The following is a 15802-nucleotide window of genomic DNA, read 5'->3' as shown; positions in this document are numbered from 1 at the left end:
TTTTACACGTTTGGAAGATTTAACTTCAACAACACTACGACACCGAATCAGAAATTAAGAAAAGAAATGGAATTTTTTATCTTAGTATACTACAGGAATAGATTAATTTTCTCTAGCACTCATGTATTCGAATGTAGTAGATAATGGAGACTTTTAACACAGATCATACAGACTTTGAATATTTTCTCTAAGTCACCAAAAATTGTATTTTCATAGATTTTTCTCATAAAGTCTATTTCTTTCTTAAAAAGAAGTTTATATACTAATTTCATTAGGTACATATCTAAGAAAATATCTCACATTCATAAGAAAATCAGCGCTTGTTTCTTTACCAAATTTGTACTTTTTGACTTCATTCTACTGAAACGAAAACATTCATAACTTATTGCGAAGAAAAATGTTATACTTTTTGATTAATTTTCATACCACAGAATTTTTGAAATTGAAAATTGAAAATTTTTTTCCTAGTCCACTGCTAATATATTGCTAATTTTCGTACGTGACAAAAAAAAAAAAAAAAAAAAAAAAAAAAACTCAGTTTAGAAACTTTTCTACTTAAAACCTTGTATTGCTGAACCGGGGCCATGCTTTCATTTTTATCACATATCATGCGAATATTTTAAAAAAAAGCATATTTTTTCCTTCTGTTAGCTCAATTTTAACCAACATTTTACTATTACAGAGACTTCTTTAGTAAAATCTCAAGTGTTAAATTGAACGTTTCATTACTAATTTTGAAGATTCTGGATATATCCTACTTAAAAGTTCATAACCGATTAGCAAAATAATTTATATATGTACTTCGTGGTACTCTTGGTTAATTTTTAAATCGTTGTTCAACTATAACACTTGATTTCTAGTGAAGTATCGAAATGATTATTTACTTTCCGCTTTTTCCAAAGAATTTCGTAGACACATATGTTCAGTACAGAAAATTTTCCTAACTTACCAGTATCATTACCAAAATAGAAAACATGCAAAATTTTCCTAAAGATTTATATATTTGTTTTTTGCAAACATTTACACGAATACCCACATTTAATTATTTAATGTGTATTTTCCTATATCAGAACTAAAATTTCGAACGAAAATTTTTAACTAATGTTATGTTCCGTAAAATTTTTGTATTTGTGATGTCATCTTTTTTTCGCAAACCTTTTCAGAGTGTGCTGCTCTCGGTAGTCTTTTATACATTTTGAAACTGTTTTCTCTTTGCTATTGGAAACTATTTTGTCTTTGCAGTTGGTATATGCCTATGAATTCTCGATACTTTCTTGGTTTATCTTCAACTTATGAAATATTTAAATACTTAAACATATATTTGTAGATCGTCTATGCTTACACTTGTGATAGATTTCCTGGATTAATTTTTTTTTTTGAAAATGTATTTTATTTTATTCACGTGAATGAAACTGATGTTTTCTTAAAATTTTATTATTCAGAGTATTAGTCAATTATGAAAGAATGTCTGATTTGTCCTCTTTTTAGTCAACATTCATATGAACTTCAGTATTCCAAATCTATCACGTAACTGTAATTTTTTCCTATTGGTAGTAGGAAGACGAATGGAATACATGCAGGTTATGCAGACATCTGAACGATAATTATGCAAAACTAGTTATATGGCGGTTTTCCATAAAAGTGGTTTCAACGAAGGAAACATGCCAGCAATCTCCTGAAACTCTAAGTGGGCGTTTGATCTTCGCTCTTACGTAGAATTTACAATTCTACTTTACTTTTGTAAGAGCGAAGATCAGTTTAAAAACGGTTTATGAAAACACGAACACATCACAACCACCCACAAATAACTTCCGTCACAACTGAAAATTTTATACTCAAAATTTACATTGAATTCAGGAAAAGAAACATTAGGGGATTTCAAAATGAAAATTCTCATGTAAACTTTCCGGAATATAATGTACAGTATTTCAGGAAATATTCATTTAACTTCCAACATGTTTGCAATTTTGTTAAATCATATGTAATGAGCGTATGTGAGACACGAAATGCATTCGTATGCGAAAAAATAACAAACATTTAACTATCTGACAATGAATCAAATTTCATTGGAAATGTAATGGCATGAAAAGTAGTACAATATATGGAAAATCTTGATGATAATTTCAGTGTGTTTTTTTCGAATAAAAAAAATAGTTAAAGGATCCCAGGTTAGTAATGAACTATTAAATTCGGTCAATTTTCATCAAAAACGCCGTAAGAAGTTCTCCGTACTGGTACATAAATTCTCTAGCTTTGAAACTTCCCTCAGACATTGGCAAGACCAACGGCTGTCTGGTCAATACAGGATAACTATGTGTTTAATAGGTTACTTCAAAGCTATGAAAGAAATAACAGTTGGGTAAAAAATATGGACATTTTCAAGAAACAAATGTTCTCTTATGTCCTTTTGGCATTATAGTTATAAACAAAATGCAAAAATTTAGTAAATACGTAGATAAATCTCATGAATAAATGTAAATTAACATGAAATGTTTCCTTAACGTCTATGTAAATGAAAAACAGTGATATTTGAAAAAATAGTTCATATACAGTGCATTAAAACTTTGCTACCAATCTATGAATTCATGAAAAACGGCCCAAAAAAGTCATTTATCACGTTTGCTTGCTTACAGTATATTCTCTTGTCGTTTTAATCTTTTTGCTTTTGAGTTGTATTATTTTTGAAGTTGTAATATTTCTGAATTTGAAACTTTAAAACACAAAATCACTCTGATTTATCAACTTGCGTCTAAATGTAAAGTACAGTCAACCAAATGGAAGATTTTAGCATAAGTAAATGTACTACAGACAAAATAAAATTAAAAATTCATCATTATTTTTCATGCTCTGTTCATGAAACTAGTCTCCTGACTTATCCCATTCGGAACATTTTCAGAAAAATATTCATTTCTTGTTCATGTTTTTGCATATTCAAATACTAATTTTGTTGTAAATAGTACATTTTCTTATTCCATTTTATATTTCACTGTTAAAGTCTGGCTTGGGAAAATTGTTTTTCCGTAGAAATGGCATAGTTGTCCTATATGTCTGCGACTGTTCTAATAAATTACATTACTAACATGTGAAAATCCCTAGTTATACAGGAATTATCTTGAATGTTTCCTTAATCTGAAATGCAAAATGTAACCCATGTGCAAAAATAGAGCAAGTTTATCTTAAAAAGTTCTCCACGAATACATCTTTTTTCTCGGTCCTTACATGCTTTTCTGTATTTATCACGCAGGTTCATTGTGTACCTCTCTTTTATCTAATTTTTGAAGTATTCCTCTTTGAATACTAACTAACATTTGAATTTATTTAACTGATTTTAAAGTACATGTATATTTTGGTCAATGCGTGGGGGAAATGAGGAACTGTGGCACCGAGTGTTCTAAACATTCCATACTGCATTTTTTCTTAAGAGTACAGTTCAGTTAAAAGCGAAATGTGTTTCGTACTTTGTGAAAATTTTATTTACTTATTATGTGTCATGCTCATAATAAATAAAAATGTTATACATGTGCGCTGGACTGCGTGGTTCCAATGCTTAATTAAAATAATGCTTTTAAAAAAAGTGTGGTCTTTCTTATGACATTCAAAATGCGTTAAAATTTTTTAAAGTTGGTGACTATAGTAGATCATATTATGGACTTTCTGTCATTATTACCTATTTTGTATAATTATTTGTGTGTAATTTTATTTATTATCTATGAGAAGTTAAATGTAAAAAAAACTGTAAAAGTTCATTATTAAGTTTCATTTCATTATAAGTTCATTATTAAGTTCATTATTAGTTTGAAATTTCTATCTTAAAATTATTTGTGTTAAGTCTTTTATGTTAATTACTACGTTAGATCATTATTTGGAACTCTACTCAATATTTCGTGTAATGTATCATAACTATGTAGGAGTCATTTGTCAGGTATGATAAATTAAATTTCGTTCTCAAAAGGCTGTAAGAGTTCTGTGCTAAAAAAATATTGACAATGTGAAATATGGGTATTTTTTTAGTTAAATTACAATGAATACGTTAAAAATATTCCAAATTAACAAATTTTTATATTCCAAATTGGGAGAAAGGCGATAAAGCTTAATTTCTATGGCTGAATATTAATTCCATGTGCATTATAGACTTTAAGTTCTCCTTCACAAAATGTGACTATAATTCAAATTTAAAATAATACGTTACAATGTGGCTATTATTATCTGTACTTAAAATATAATTCAATCTTCTGTACCTTGTTAAGAGAGTTAGGCTGTGATAAGTTCAAATAGAGTAGTGTTTATAAAAATCTGTGGTAAATGGTGGAATCATATTAAGAATCCGAGTGACGTTTTCACATAAAGGAAAAATCAAGGTTGAGTGTATGTTTGGTGATTTAAGTAGGATGTGTGAAAGAAAATACAAGATATTTTTGTAAAATACTCGTATTTCAAAGAGTTAGCAAAATTTGTGTTAGTAGTATATATGAATCGTACTGAATAAAAGGGAGTGTTCTGAATATATATGTATAAATGTCTGTAGAGTAAAATAAGAAGAAATGAAGTACTATTGGTACGTATCTAAACTTAACTGGGTAGAAATGCTCCATGCATTGGTTTGAGTGGGCTTTATACCATGAAAATTTATTGCTCCTTATAAGATTTGTTTAAAGTTAGTAAGTCTTACAATAAAGAAACATGTGTAAGTCTGTATTTATTATGAGAAAAAGGAATCAGAAATACAGCATGAATATGTTTTATAAGTTAAAATAAGGATAAATGTGTAGATGGAAAGTGTAAAATTTACATTTGTCAGACATAGTTTGGTGAATCCTTTGAATAAAAGTAAGACGTGTAAAAGGGAATCAAAAAAGCTTTGTATAATTGGCCAAAAAGTTAATACAGTCATTAATAGTTAGTACAATGTATTAGAAGGAAAAGTTCTGAGTATCTCCAACTTAGTAGTAAAAAAATAAGAAATGTGGCATTCCAGTTAAACTATACAGAAACTTACAGAAAATATTATCTAGTGAAGTTATATGCATGTAAATTCCAGTTTAAAATTTCAAAGACAGAGAAATGTAGGTAAGTTTACTTTTGGAGAAATGGAAATGTAACATCGTATTGTATTTAAAACAAGGGGGAAAAGTTAAGGGTAAATTAAAATGTAACAAAAAAAAAAGTTAAAGGAAAGGGGAAAATTAAATTTGTAAAAATAAATATTACTTTTGTAAAACCAAAAAAAGTTTAAACAAAAAAATTAAAATAAAGTAAAGTAAAAATACGAAAAGGAATAAATTTTGGAAAAAAAACTTTTGCAAAATAAGAAAGTGAAATGGAAAAATTCAATTCGTAAATAAAAATATTACTTTTGTAGAACCAAAAAGAAAGTTAAACAAAAAATTAAAATAAAGTAAAGTAAAAATACGAAAAGGAAAAAAAAAAAATTGGAAAAAAAAAACTTTTGCAAAATAAAAAAGTGAAAAGGAAAAATTCAATTCGTAAAAATAAATATTACTTTTGTAAAACCAAAAAGAAAATTAAATATAAAAAAATAAAGTAAAAATACAAAAGGAATAAATTTGAAGAAAAAAAAAAAAGAAAATATAAATTCACTTTTGTAGAAATAAACGTCAATTTACGAAAGTTGAAAATAAAATTTATGCTTCGGAAAGGAAAATCATATTAAATCAAAAATTAATAAATTAACTAATAACTTTAAAAATAGTAAGAATAAGATGAAAAATGAAAACCTTGCATGAAATAAGATAGATATTGTTAGCGAAATGCTGATTGGTTGTTAAGATTGTATACGTTCGCCAGGGCATATGTAGAAAGCGTGAAGCGGTTTCGGCATGCTGCAACGTGAAATAGATGACGTTTGCCTGTTTTCCCCAGCCTAGTGACGTCATGGTGATTTTCTACTCACCGTGATAAACTGACTCTACCTGAAAGGTCTTTCTGGCATAATGGTTTGGGCATTCGCCTTTCATTCTAAAGGTTGCGGGTTCGAATCCCGCTCGTGGAGTTATTTTTAAACTCCAGGGAAAATAATATTAATTTCAATAAAAATTCATTAACGGTAATAATTAAAATAATACTAAATAGTTAAAAATAATTACTAAATTGTTAAAAATAATAGTTAATGATTAAAGAGTTAAAATTGATGACATATAAAATAATTAATCAGGTATTAAATAATTAAAAAGCGTTAATAATAAAAAATAATGAAATAAAACGGATAGCATGCCAAACACGTGGTTAAGAGCTCGTTACCGCAAGCATAAAAATAGTGTCGTTGCCACAAAATTAAAACTTTGAAAAGATCGTTGCCTCAGAATCAAAACGAAACTTTGATGATGTCATTCCGTCTAGTCATCCCATCCATCTACGTCACTTCCGTTTGTCACGTGATCCAAGATGGCGGTGGGTGCCACATCTAAAACACACCCCCTGTTGCGTTATCTATTGTTCTCTTACGTAATCTATTGTTCTATTACATCATGGCGGCATCATTTGGGCTCCCGGTTACCCCCGGTTACGTTCTATGAATTATGCCATCAACATTGCTACGCTTTTTCTATTTTTTTTCATCACATTTAGTCGACAAGATTCGAAATCCATTAGGGTTTCCGCGCACAGGGTTCGTCATTGATGAAATTTCGTCATAAATTTTATCAATGGCTCTGTTCCTGCCGAAGATAGCTCGAACTTATTTAATGTAACTTCAGTAAGTGGACTGTAATGTTAACAATAACAAATTTATTTTAACAAAAACAACATTATTGCATGCTAGCACACGCATGTGCTTATAGTTACCTATGTAACCTAGCTAAAAGCGAGCAACCATATGCTCTTACATCAAGTCAGAAATCATACATACTAATAATGCAAAAACGAAGTAACTTTAGGGTTACACTAAAGCCATACTCTGCTTGGCGTAAAACAATTCTGCCAAGCAATACTCTTTCAAACACCGAACATCCCGCCCGACGTTGAAATATTAATTTCAATACAATAAGTAAAATTCAAAAAAGTAATAAATGTTCATACAATACATAATGATACAATGTAAATTAATGCACAAATTATAATACATATAATTACAATGTGAAAAGAACAAATATTATGGATTACAATTCAAACCTTCAAATAAACATAAAAAACTCGTACATTATTTCTCAATTGGCAGTACAGCAATTTTAGTAATTGCTCGTTTATAAATACCATTTTTTGTTTTGACAGATACAACTCGCACAAGGTTGTCCTTTCCATAAAACACATCAACAATTTGTATAAAATTTGTTACGTTTATGATCACGAATTCGCGATTCTATTTTTCGTAATGCATATATTTTTATTTACAATGGTAGACAAAAGTATATATACATACGTACACACTATACAACAAAACAGAGAATAAGGAAGCCTATTTCGTGCCTTCCAGTAACAGCCACATCAAGATCTGAAAATCCAAGTGTATAAAATTCTTTCTCTGCCGACAGTCACGTGACCTAATCGGTGACAGACTGGCGACAGACGATAAATAAAAAAAGACAAATTGGCTCCATCAGAGGGAAAAGAAATAATTTCAACAAACTCCCCCCCCCCCGATGAACAATAGGTTCATCACAAATTTAACTAACCTTCATAATATTACTATAAATATAAGAAACAAAAAAAAATTTACTTACGTATACAGGTCACATTATATCAATAATTTCTTAATACCATGAAAATTTTTTCTGAAACTATGGAGAAAACAAAACATTTAAATTAACATTTCTCATGATCACCGCAAATTATTAAACCAAGGAAAATAATAAATTGAATAAATGAAAACATTATGAAAGAATATTTTGTTTTGTCTATCATCAGTTTATCAATCATTCAGTCTATTTTTTGACCAGTCACTGATTATTGCAATTACTGATATCATCAATTTCTAAATTGTACAATAGCTGCACTGGATGTTTGATTACCGAATTACCAGTTTTCACTTCACACGATCTGATCATTCCATCTCTACCAATAAAGATTTTGGTTATTCTTCCTAATTTCCACGAGCTTCTAGGTAAGTTTTCATCATGAACAAGCACTATATCATTTACGTTGAATGCAGATGGTTTCTTCTGACCGGTATAATGAGCAGATCTCAAGCACAGGAGATATTCTTTTTTCCATCTGTTCCAAAAGTGATTTATTAGATTTTCTCGTGTACGGAAACGTTTTAACATTACTTCTCTGGAACCTGGTAAATTCAAGTCATTCCTCCTTACAGCTGGCAAACTCAAGAGTCGTTTACCAATCAACAGGTGGGCTGGAGTAAGTGCGGAGGGCTCTTCAAGATCAGAAAAGACATATGTTAATGAACGCGAGTTTATCATCGCTTCTATTTCAAGCAAAAGCGTTTCTAATTCACTTTGAGTCAAAGATAATTTCCCAATGTTCTTTCTTAAACTAGTTTTTACACTGCGAACTAAACGTTCATCAAAACCGCCCCACCAGGCAGCACGTTCCACAATGTATTTCCATGCGATTCCATGCGAAGCATAAAATTTTTTAACTTCAGGGTGTTTAATCACTTTCCACATTTGCTTTAATTCAAGTTCGGCTCTTTTAAATATTCTAGCATTGTCCGAGTACACAGTGGAACACAGACCTCTTCGGGATACGAACCTGCGGAACGCAAGTAAAAATTCTTCAGTGCTCATGCCTTTTACGAGCTCCAGGTGAATAGCACTTGTAGTGGCGCAAGTAAACAATAATATGTAATATTTGTTGTCATTTTCTTTTACATACAAAAGACCTGCAAAATCGAGTCCACAAATTGCGAAAGGCGGAGATTCATTAACCCTATCCGCTGGAAGAGGTGCAGTGACTTGTTGTCCAGGACGTACATTATATTTTTTGCATATTATGCATTTGCTCAGGATTGATTTGACATACTGTTTTTCTCTTAAGAGCCAGAATTTTTCACGTATATGCACTAGAGTATCAGATACTCCCGCATGATAAACCTTCTCATGAGCGTCTCGTACTACTAATTCACTTAATTTATGTTTTGAAGGAATTACTATTGGGTGTTTGTTGTTAAATAGTAGGTTTGACTTTTGTAACCGACCTCGTACCAAAAGTAGACCTTCATCTGATAATATGGGATTTAATTCAAACAATTTTGAATCCTTTAGAATATGCTTGTTTTCTCTTAGGGACTCTATAACTTCAGGGAAACTATCTTCTTGAGCTTATTTTAACTAAAATCTTTCAGATTTACTGATTTCTTCTGCTGAAATTTCCACAAAATTTCTATTTTCCCTTTCTACTTTTAAATTTAATATAAATCTGAAAATCCAAGCAGTCACACGATAAAGTTTTTTCAAGGAACTAAATTTTGTCAAATTCATGAGTGGAACATTTTCAGTTTTGTCTGTTTTGATCAAACTTGCTAAGATAGCTTCCGATTTTCGAGGTTCCTCTAATACATCATGTAATTCTGACGTTGATAGTTTGGGTTTTGGCCATTGACTTTCAGGTACCGAAAGAAATGCAGGGCCATGCCACCATTTCGAATAATTTATCAGTTCTTTTTCAGAACAACCTTTTGTTATTAGATCTGCAGGGTTGAGTTTTCCTTCGCAATGTCTCCATGAACAAGGATCTGAAATTTCATGTATTTCTGAAATTCTATTAGCAATGAAAGATTTCCATCTTTTAGCTGTACTTTTAATCCAATGTAGAACTATTTCCGAATCTGACCATAAAATGACATTTGAAATATGTAGAATATTTTTCAGGTAGTTGGCAACCCTAGCACCCACCAGTGCTCCCATCAATTCAAGGCGGGGAAGCGTTAATTTCTTTAATGATGCAACACGTGATTTTGCCAAAACAAATGTAGTTTCAAATTTATCTTCATCAGTTCTGTATCTCAAGTATGCGACTGAGCCATACGCATTCGGATTAGCGTCACTAAAAATGTGTAACTGAACAGTGTCCCTGTCTAAATTTGGTACATGAAAATAATATCTGGGAATTTTCAAAATTTTAAGTTCTTTTATTTCAGAGAGCCATATTTTCCAGTCATTTTCAGAAAAGACCTCATCCCAAGGTACCCCTTGAAGCCATAGCTGTTGCAATAAACATTTAATTCGAATTACAAAGAGTGCGATAAATCCAGATGGGTCAAAAATTTTGGCTGCTATTTTTAATACATTACGTTTGGTACAGTCAGTGTTTATAGAGGACAGTAAGGGTGTTAATTCTAGTCCTAAGACATCTTCATCATTATTCCATATTAAACCTAGTACCTTTAAGGATGTACATGGAGTGTCACTATTGAGAGAGATTAACTTTTCCTCAAGCCATTTCTGCTTAAGCTCTAGGGAATTGTTTTCGAATTTTCTTAGATTTAGACCTCCTTCAGCAAGAATTTTAACAGATTCATTTGATAAATTAAGCGCTTCTTCAACAGTTGTCGCTCCAGAAAATAGGTCATCCACGTAAAGATTTGAGTTAAGCATTTCAAAAGTCTTAAAGTTAGAATTCTTGTACTTATCAATGTGATGTTTTATTGTGCAGGCAAGGATGAAAGGACTAGAAGTTACACCAAAGGTTGCTCTTGTTATTTTGTAAGAAATTACACTCTCTTTTCTATCAAGGTTTTTAAAATAAAGAAATCTCAGATAATCTCTGTCTTCTTCTGCGATTGATATTTGAAGGAATGCCTTTTCGATATCTGCCGAAAAGGCGGTCCTATTTTCGCGGGATTTCAAAATAAAGTCCAAAACATTTGGATTTAGATTTGGCCCTGGGTGAAGACAGTCATTGAGAGAAAGAGCATTATTTGATTTTGAAGAAGCATCGTAAACGATGCGCACTTTTGTTGTTGTTTTGTCGTCCCTAATTACAGGATGGTGAGGCATATAATAAGAATTAAGTCTCGAGCTGTTTTCAGGGCATACTTCTTCAATTCCTAAATGTTTTTGTTCCCTGAAAATATTGTTGTATTCTTCAAATAACATTTCATTACACTTAAATTTATTTTCTAGACTAGCAAATCTTCTTTTAGCCACTTCAAGATCGTTTCTCAATAAATCGCGAGATTTGCTCCATAGTAACTTTGCCTCATAACGACCATTTTTAAATTTCAAATTATTTTGAAAGTCATTTATGATTTCTAAATTACTAGAATTCTTTTCGTTATTCTCAACAATACCCATGACTTCTAAATCCCAAAATTTCTTCAGTTCATCATTTTCACTCTCAACTGATACACTACAACAATTTATTTTTCTATTTTTTGATTCTATCTGGCCCTGAATAGTATGTCCGAAAATAGTTTCTGCAATGTATAAATGTTTTCCAATTTTTCCTACAATACCTAATTGAATTTGCCATAAAAAGTCTGACCCTAGTAAAATAGTTATTTCCCGTTCATGCCCTGTATCAGCAGGATTAAATCCTCTCATTTTTAAGCGTTGAATCAAACCTTTGTCTGGAATTTTAACTGTAGCGCCAGTTATTTTTTCAACTACCAAGGCTTCAATATTTATGGTATTGCTTGGTTGTGAAACATTTTGTAATTCAAGAGAAACTACGTCAAATGATGATTCTTGTGGTTTTCGTCCGCCAAATGAATATACTAATAAATTTTCTTTTCTAATAGGCTTTAAATTCAGTTTTCTTACTAAATTTTCTTTTATAAATCATTTTTCTGAACCACTATCACACAAAACCCTTGCATGGATTCTGTTTTCACCACCAGAGACACATACAATACAAGTTTGGAGTAATGTAGAAATAGTTTTATTTTTCTGTTCAGAAACGCAAGATACTAAGGTTGTGGATTTATCTGCGTTAATATTTTCAGGACTTTCATTTTTTCTGATTTGTTACAGAACAGCTCATTGTGAAATTTGTTACCACATTTCGAACATGGGGTTAATTTACTTTTACAGTTAGAAGACAGGTGTGATTTTAAGACAACACTTGTAACAGCGTCCTCCCTTCTTTAATTTAAAACGTTTCTCTTGGTCTGTATACCTTTTACAACCCAAGCTTGTATGATCTGAAGAATTACAAAATACACAATATACTTTTATAGAAGTGTTCAAGGCAGCAGCCGAAGGAACACTTTTCTTAGGAGAAAAGTTCTGATTATATTTTTGTTTGGAATTAAAATTAGTATAAGTGTCATGTATTTTATTACTAGAATAATTATTTACTAATAATGTGGCCTCACGGGCATGTAAATCTTCTCTTATAAATTCCAATAGGTCATTGACCTTGTACTCATTTTCTGTATTATTTTTCTTATGAAATTCTAGAACCATGTTTTCTGGTAACAATTTTAACAGTATAGGCATAAGTACATGCCCGTATGAACCTGTCGTTACCCCCATTGACTTGAGATTTCTGATATGTATTTCACATTTATCATACAGATTTCTAAGTTCCATTATATTATTTGATGATTTTACTGGCTCTAAGTTCAAAATTTTATTTATAGGACAGTTTATGATTGTATCCCGCCTACTATATCTTTCGTTTAACAATATTAAGCATTCATCATAATTTTCATCAGTGAGATCAAACCCTGATACAACATTATATGCAGTACCTGTCAAAAGAGATTTCAGGTATTGAAATTTACTTATTTTTGACAAAGAATCATTGTTATCCACAGCATTCTTGAAACAGTTAATAAATTCTAAATAAGTGCTGGGATCTCCAGAGAACTTTTCAATATTTAATTTCGGCAACTTAACTGCCGCAACAAATTTATTTTCGATTACAGAAGTTACAGGTACATTTTGAACTACGTTAACTTCAGTATCTGCTTTACATTTTCTTAACCTATTCTTAATTTTGGATTTCATACTCAAAATTTGATGAGAGTATTCTTCAACCGATTTTAATTCTTTTTCATATTCAGCTTTATCTTCAATCAATTTATCTATCTCTTTATCAATTTCATTTAAAGAATTTTCTTTTTCTGACAAAACATCCTGACACTCTAACAAGGAATCTGTGTCAGTTCTTTCAATCGCTGCTACCAGCAAATCTTCTGCTTTATTTATTCGTTTAGTGATTGCAGATCTGATAGCAGCTCTTTTCGACTTTAATTTGTTTACATTTTCCATATTTCAAGTAATGGAATATAACCTTATAAAATTCAACAAATAATTGTAACAAAAATTAAAATACAGTATTTCAATATTTTAAGCACTTCCTTTAAAAACAATATATTTATAGTCCACAAATTTCCTTCGATTAAGACCAATTACTTTTTCAAGCATCAATGAAGTATTATTCTTTCAAGTAATATTTCAATAAATCAACATAAATATTCAATATTTTTATTTAATTCAATCATTATTTTTCAAGGTTGAATACTTCAAGAATAAAAAGAAAATGGCTTACCTAATATTTTCAGGTATCCTTCCATTACTCCAGCATAGGACATATCAAGAAATATATTGTTTCGATTTCGTAATATCTAAAGGTCCGCTAATTTCGGCACCAAAACATGTATAAAATTTGTTACGTTTATGATCACGAATTCACGATTCTATTTTTCGTAATGCATATATTTTTATTTACAATGGTAGACAAAAGTATATACATATATGTACACACTACACAACAAAACAAAGAATAAGGAAGCCTATTTCGTGCCTTCCAGTAACAGCCACATCAAGATCTGAAAATCCAAGTGTATAAAATTCTTTCTCTGCCGCCAGTCACGTGACCTAGTCGGCGACAGACGATAAATAAAAAAAGACAAATTGGCTCCATCAGAGGGAAAAGAAATAATTTCAACACAATTCTCCCTAACAACCATTTACAAGTAGGAAGATTTTCTTCCTTGATCACTACCATTTTTTTTTTTTTGTTTAGCAATCATCCATTTATTTCTTTGAATCAAAGTGCTCAAGTAATTATTAGTCCAGTTCTTCCATATATTTTGTAGTTTTTTGCCATAAACTCTGTTATTATCTACTTCTGTTAAATTGGGTTCAATTATTGAATTGATCGGTCGACCTATAAGGAAATGACCAGGGGTCAAAACATTTAAATCATCAATATTAGAAGTTAACGGTGTAAGAGGGCGAGAATTTAAGATTCCCTCTATTTGAACTGTTACTGTCAAAAATTCTTCGTAGGTTAATACTGAATTTCCTACTGTTCGTTTAAAATGAAATTTAAAGGATTTTACTCCTGCTTCAGATAGGCCATTAAAATTTGGTGCTCTTGGGGGTATAAACTTCCATTGTACACCTTCCTCGGCTAGAAAATTAGCTAAAGTTCCATTCTGCTTTAGAAAAATACTCATTAATTTTTTAATTACTGTATTTGCACTAACAAAGTTTTTTGCATTGTCACTAAATATTTTTTCTGGTTTACCTCGTCGGGCAAAGAACCTCTTCAGACAAGCAATGAATGCTTCTGCGGTTAAGTCATTGACAATCTCTAGATGGATTGCTTTTGTCACCATACAAACAAAAATACAAACATATATCTTATGATAGTTACCCTTGCGTTGCCCTTTGTACTTTATCAAAAATGGGCCGCAATAATCAATAGCACAACAATTAAATGTAAAGTTAATATTAATTCTCTCTTTAGGTAATTCTCCCATTAGTTGTTGAGAAATTATTGGTTTTGCCTTAAAGCAAATTATGCAGTTTTGAACTATCTTTCTAGCTATATTTCTGCCATTAATGGGCCAATAAATTTGTCTAATAGAATTTAATAGTGATTGTGGACCATTATGAAAATCCTTTTCATGAAAATAAATAAATATAAGTTCAGTTAAATTATTCTTGGCAGGCAAAATAATGGGATGTCTTTGACTGTAACTTAAATTAGAATTCTTTATCCTACCACCTACCCTTATCAGACCTTTTTCATCTAAGAAGGGATCAAAATATTTTAACTTACTCCTTGATGTTATCTGTAGACCTTTCTGCAACAAAGAAATTTCTTCTGCAAAATACCTACCTTGGATATATTTAAGGAGTGTATTCCTTGACAGGTCCATTTCATCTACACTAATACTACCTGTTCGTTTCTCACTTGTGTTCCTACAGTTGCAGATAAATCTGAAAAGTAAACTAAGAATTCGTATTAGTTTCAAGAAATCATTAGTTATTTTTAGGAAGTCATCAAAGAATGAATCAGTTTTTAAAGTCAACAAGGAAGTCGTAACTGGTTTCAGTTCTGAAGAATAAAGCTCATCACTAAGTCCATTTTTATCGTGAAAATTGTCCTTGTTTAAAATCTCCGGACCTCTCCACCACAGCTTGTTAGATCCAAGAGTTGCAGCATCTGATCCTCTGGAAATGATGTCGGCTGGGTTCATTTCTGAAGACACATGTTCCCACTAATAGTTAGAAGTAAGTTGTTGAATTTGTGAGACTCTATTACTCACAAAGGTTTTCAAAAGATGAGGTGATGTATTGATTCAGGCTAAAGCAATGCTTGAATCTAACCAGAGCGTAACGTCATCAATTTTGAGTTTCAAAGCTTCTAAAACCTTTTGCATAAGTTTGGACAGGAGTAGACATGCTGATAGTTCTAATCTAGGAATAGTCATGGTCTTGATTGGTGCTACACGAGATTTGCTACAAAGAAGTTTGCTACAATATTCACCAGGGCTTGTAATGCTCTGAAGATATATCACTGCCCCAAATGCCTTCTCGGAGGCATCCGCAAATCCCTGTAAAATGAGCATTGAAAAAGTCTCTTTTAAAATGCAACGAGGTACTTGTATATTTTCTATACTATGGAGAGTTTTAATAAACACATTCCATTC

At 31.0% G+C, this 15802-nt stretch overlaps 1 long non-coding RNA gene across 1 annotated transcript in view; it reads right to left on the bottom strand.

Moving 5' to 3' along the window:
- LOC146995158 (uncharacterized) overlaps positions 1-13699 on the bottom strand; it is a 172791-nt gene extending 159092 nt beyond the window's left edge. The window contains exons 1-2 of the long non-coding RNA XR_015043577.1: positions 13408-13699; positions 7677-7733 (exon numbers count right to left, since the gene is read on the bottom strand). This is a non-coding gene — a long non-coding RNA (uncharacterized LOC146995158). The remainder of the gene's footprint in view (positions 1-7676; positions 7734-13407) is intronic.
- Positions 13700-15802: the final 2103 nt, after the last annotated feature.

Source organism: Stegodyphus dumicola, chromosome 10 (genome assembly GCF_044657685.1).
Source record: "Stegodyphus dumicola isolate Sdum_Otavi_A_Nest chromosome 10, ASM4465768v1".
Classification (NCBI taxonomy): Eukaryota; Metazoa; Arthropoda; class Arachnida; order Araneae; family Eresidae; genus Stegodyphus; species Stegodyphus dumicola.
The sequence above is the reverse complement of the archived record's forward strand: the minus strand, read 5'-3'. Positions and strand labels throughout refer to the sequence as shown.